The following is a 5,707-nucleotide window of genomic DNA, read 5'->3' as shown; positions in this document are numbered from 1 at the left end:
TGGAAGTGAATATTGAAAACTAAAAGTATATCAAATTTTAAAAAGAGAATAGAATCTCTCATTTTTCTTGGACTAAAAGGTAGTAACCATTTAAAATGTGACAAATTAAGCAGGCTAAAGTAAGGCAAAGTGTGGAATTAAGGTGTTTTGTTTTTTTTTTTAATTTACAGGACAATGCAAGATAGGAAATTCCACACAGAGATAAGAACACCATTGAGGGTAGAGGATTGATACAGTATTTACACAGTACACAGTATGCATTAGTGCTACATTAAAAGCCACATTAAAAAATATCAAAGTGGAGAGACAGTGAGATAAAATTATACCAACAGCAAGGTATATGAGACTTGAAGATTTGACTGTAAAATCTAAAAGTTCAAAGTCGCAGACATGCCATCTTGAATCTGGAAGGTATAGCCATCAGAGACAGATCCTGGTAGAACATTCTGATCTTCTTCTGCATAGAGATACTTTTCAATAGCTTCTTTCTGTGATTTAAAGTCTCCCTTTGACAGAATTCCAACCAAGTGTGGAACTAGTCCATAATTCACAGCTTGCTGTATTTGGTCCTGACAGCCAACTGTGATATTTGACATGCTCTATGCAGTCTCTTTCTGGATATTGGTATTGGAGTGAGTAAACATGCTAGGAAAGACAGCAAGCACTCCTGAATTTATTACAATCTGAATTTGTTCATCTGTTCCAGCAACAATGTTTCCTATAGCCCTTAAAGGAAGGAGTCCTATTGATAATTCACCAGATCCTAGACATTTCACTAGCTGTGGGACAACTCCATTTTTCACAACCACTTCAATCCTGTTGTTTGAGCCATCTATGAGGTAGGAAATGGCCCAACAGGTACCTCCTAGAACTTCTGGATTATCATGATACAAAAGACTAACAAAGGTAGGAAGAATTTGCTCAATAGCATCTATTGGTAGAGTAGGATTCTTGTTATGACAAAGATTTGAAAGTGTCCAAGTAAGATTTTTTATGTAATCATATGCTAATAACATATCAAGAACTGAAAGCAGAGCTAAAAGAGGGTCTATTGCACCATACGCGACAAGTACCTCCCTGTAGGCTGATCCTGTGATGTTTCTCAGAGCCCACACTGCCTGTTCACTGATGTGAGCCTGAGGAGTCGCCAATAAGGCAATGAATGCAGGTATAGCTCTTCTATCTACCCCAGCCCTGTCTTGGTTTGACGTTCCAGAAACAATGTTAGTAAGTGCCCAAGAACACTCAAGTTGAATAGGGTTATGATCTGTCCTGCCCAAGAAGCCTATAAGCTTTTGAATCATACCAGCCTCAATTATTTGGTCTTTGGGAGGCTATTTTCCCGTAGAAGTAGTTTCTTAGCAGCTTGGGTAGCCTGCAGTTGAACCTCCAGATTATTGCTACTTATGCTTTTGACAATATCTTCAACAGAGCAAACTGCAGAACCCTGGTTATTTCAGTTTTCTTGCAGAGGAGAAGCAGCAATATCAGGAAAGTTGCTCATCCCCAAAAGCAGTGTGCCTGTTGTTATTTAAAATGGAATTTTTCTTTCTATCTCTTATTGCTGAGTTTTTTGCATAGCATATAGAAGTGCTGATGATTTACATTGGTTTAATTTAAAATCTGAAACTGCTAAAATTGTTGATTTTTTTCTACTAGGTTTTTAGTTGATTCACTATAGTTCTCTAAGTATACCATCATGCCATTTGCTAAGAATAGTAGTTCTGTTATCTCATTGTCTGTTTCCTTCAGTTTCTTTTTCTTGTCTTATTGCTACAGATAGCATTTCTAATATAATATTGAATAATAGGTGTGATAATGGACATCCTTGCTGCACTTCTGTTATCTTGGGGAAGTTTTTAAATTTATTCCCATTAGGGATAATGTTTATTCTTGGTTTTAGGTGGATACCGTTTTAAGAAAAAAGTTCTATTGGTTTCTAATGCTTTCTGGTATTTTTAGTAGGAATGCACATTGCATTTTGTCAAATAATTTTTCTGCATCTGCAGTATAATCATTTTTTTTTTGTTTTTGATATGGTCAATTATGCTGATAGTTTTCCTGATCTTGAACCAGCCTGCCTTCCTGTTTTAAATCACACCTGGTTGTGATCTTTGTAATATATCACTATAATCTCCTTGCTAGCATATTAAATAAATGTTTGCATTGATATTCATTAAATAAATCACTAAATAGTTTTCTTCTTCTGTTTTTGCCTTCTCTGGTTTAGGAGTCAAAAACATATTTGTGTCATAAAATGAATTTTTTAGGATTCTTTTTTTACCTACTGCCTAAAATAGTTTATGTAATATTGGGGTTGCTTTTTAAATGCTTTGTAGAATGTGCCTTCAAATTCATCTGGTCCTGAAGATTTTTCCTCATGGAGCCATTTGTGGTTTCTTCTATTTCTTTTCTTAAAATAGGGTTATTGAAATATTGTCTTTCCTCTTCTGGTAATTTTGGTCTTTATTTTTTTTTTTGGTGAATATTCAAACATTTTATTTAGATTGTGAGTTTTACTGGCACATGTTTGGACCAAATAAAGTTTAATAATTACCTTAATTTTATTTTAATTTTTGGTTTAATCATCCTGTTAATTTTTGAAATATGGTTTTGAAACTTAATTCAATCAGCTTGAATGAGGGAAGTATACAACTAAGGCTAATCAAGTTTCTGTGCTAAGTTCAACGACATCATAGTGAGCCCCTGGAAGCATAAGTCACTAGTATGCCTAAATAAGAGCAGACATGCCTAAGTCGGAAGATCAGAGCACATTAAAGTTTTTATGCTGATAAGTATTATGGCCAGGCCCAAGCATATCATTTATACTTCCAGCTTGAATAAGGAGGGAGATGCAATTTCAAAATAATTGGAGAAATATTAGTTACACATTCACAGGCCATGTTGCTAATATAAAAAAAATGAGAATATTAGCTAGATTAATTTCCTTATTCAGTGTTGTACCAAATCATCAAAGGGTATTTTTATACAGTTACAAAAAATACTAACAAAGTTTATGTGGAAAAAAATACTAAGAAAATTCACAAGATCGAAAATGCCAAGGGAAAACTGTAACCTATCTATCTATCTATCTATCTATCTATCTGAAAAGAAGTCTGCCAGCACCCCATCACAAATTATACTTCAGCATTCTCTGTTAATGGCTAACACATAGAGGGCTCTCTCAGCAGAACAGGTTAGACAACAACAGAAACAACTTTGTCTATTAGCTTACTTTTTAATAAACCAAAAACCCCAACTATTGGAGTAAGGAGTCATTTACATCATCAATGGTACACTGACTGAAAACTCAAATGCTGGAATTAAGAGATGTAGGAACATTCTCTGCCCCTTACGAACACATTTAAGGTAGAGCTTACAATCCTTTAATAAATTACTGAGCTCTTTCAAAACCTCTGTGGCAAATAGGAGACAGAAATTGAGAGGTATTTTTAATGACTTCATAGTCAAAGAGCCTCGTCTTCATCATGTTTTTAGATGAACTGAACAAATATCAAAATACGCATGATCAAACCTCTTCAAGTTACTGCTTTTATATATCATCAACATTTTCCCAGAATTGGTTTCCTATTGTCCTTGATATGTAGCAATGTTATCTGAAGTGGTATGGATATTTATCAGATGCGTATTACAAAATAAATGTCTCTTCATTTGAAAACTCCTAGAACTTTCTAAAGAGAGTTTAGAAAGACTCTAAACCTCTCATTAAAATTTCTAAAGTGGCTTCCTTTGCTGTCTTCTCTTTTTCATTAAAGTCTAGGCAGAAGTGGTAACTTCTCCATGATAATTTCAACCAAGCAACCAATTCCTGAAATGCAGATCCAGAATAGAATTTTGTTTCCTCCATTACAATGACATAATCATTGAGAAAAGTCTCAAAATCATTAATAAATAGATAAAAAATCCTATCACTACTAAGCTATGTATTTGTTTCAGACTCATAATCTGTTTCCTGAACTCATCATCTATTTCCTCTTCCTTGTTTAGGAAACCTGAGGTATATTTTGATCAAAAAGCAACAACTTGCTTCAGTCACTCCTCAAAATGATTTCCACCATACTTCCCTCTTCTGATTTCTCATATGAGTATTCCTTCTAATATATGTTTCTCTGCATCTAATACAACTTTCATATAATGTTTTTCTTTTGAAGAAGGACCATCTAGAGCCATATTCAATCCTGAATCTCATATGATTAATGTGAAATCACATTTTCTTCATTTTTTTAGGACATCTAGGCTCTTTTATTTATTGTCTATATTACATACAATTGTGAAGAGGGATTTGGCTACATGAGTTTTACTGCTAGCTCCATTCTTGGGTTTTATCTCATGAATTCCTGATTAAATCAATTACTACTCTTCCTACTACACTGCAACTACTTTCTTTGATATTTAGCCTGGTGGATTTATATAGATGATTTTCTTACTCCCATTTCATTTTTGGTTTAAAATTTCTTTCACAAGGCAAATATATTCTTCTAAACCTATACACTGTATATTTACCCAAGATCCTTTTATTTCTATATTTTCATCTGAGATTCAGAAATCCACAACCCATTCTCAGATATTATTCTACAGATCCCCAAAATCTTCATTTCCTTTTTATCTATTGGACATGCAATCAATTAATCAAATAAATAATAAGCATTTAAAAATAAATTGTATTGACATTTTATTTTGTATCACTTACATTGCCCCTGTGTCCTTCCTATTCACCCACCTATATAATAATTTTTTTTTGAGAAAAAGAGAAGAATAAAAAACAATCAGTAAAACTTATAAATATATCAAAAAATGAAAAATATATGAATGTTCCTTTGCAAAGATGCATGGAGAGTCTTATCATATCTCTTATTTGGAGTTTTGCTTCATTTTTTGTAATTTTCCAAATATAATTGTGCTATCAGAACAGCCATATGCATTGTAACAGGATGACATGGTTCTGAAGTTACTCACATTCAAATATGTAAACATCACCCCTTTGTTTTGTTCCCATATTTTATTAATCATTCTGAACATTATGGTAATTTAGGGATGTATTCATATATCTTATCATTATTTAATAAGATTTAAACATCTCTCATTTATTTAAATAAGTCAAAAAAAACCAATTAATTAGCACATTCTCTGTTCTTATCAAGCTCAGAATCACCTCCCACCCATTCATCAAATATGATTTATTAAATAAACTGGAAAGATTTCTTTCCTAACAGATATAACTCACATCTGTATATTATATACCTAAGTCTCCTAGGATTAAAGGACTTAAATGTTATTGAATATGCAATTCATTATCAGTGGCATAAATAATAAAAATAGATAAATATTTATATTACTTTTTTTCTGGGAGAACAATAATGGTCCAAATCACCTCAGACTCTCACCGTAATAGCAGATGATTTCACTGCCAAGAATATTGCCCTATGCCATTTAGTTCGTTCATGAACCAATCACATTCTTTTATTTTCAAGTCTCTTCATCTTCTTCAGAAGAAGATTAAAAAGATGCTACCCAAAAAGAAGGCCTTATTATCCACTTTTTTTCTGTATTCTCCAGCTTTTCTCCATCTATGATGGGAAAATTGTTTCTTCAGCTTCTCTTAATCTTTCACTCTCAATAAACAATATTTCTAAACTGATATATAAAACAGAAATTTCTAAAACATTCCATTTGACTCTTAGAGCTA

The 5,707-nt window shown here is 32.9% G+C and overlaps 1 pseudogene; it reads right to left on the bottom strand.

The window, feature by feature from the left end:
• Nucleotides 1-368: 368 nt before the first annotated feature.
• On the bottom strand, nt 369-1,504 carry LOC110202266 (importin subunit alpha-1 pseudogene; annotated as a pseudogene).
• Between the last annotated feature and the right edge of the window lie 4,203 nt (nt 1,505-5,707).

The sequence above is a fragment of the Phascolarctos cinereus genome, unplaced genomic scaffold (assembly GCF_003287225.1).
Source record: "Phascolarctos cinereus isolate Bilbo 61053 unplaced genomic scaffold, phaCin_HiC Scaffold_7;HRSCAF=346, whole genome shotgun sequence".
NCBI lineage: Eukaryota > Metazoa > Chordata > Mammalia > Diprotodontia > Phascolarctidae > Phascolarctos > Phascolarctos cinereus.
The sequence above is the reverse complement of the archived record's forward strand: the minus strand, read 5'-3'. Positions and strand labels throughout refer to the sequence as shown.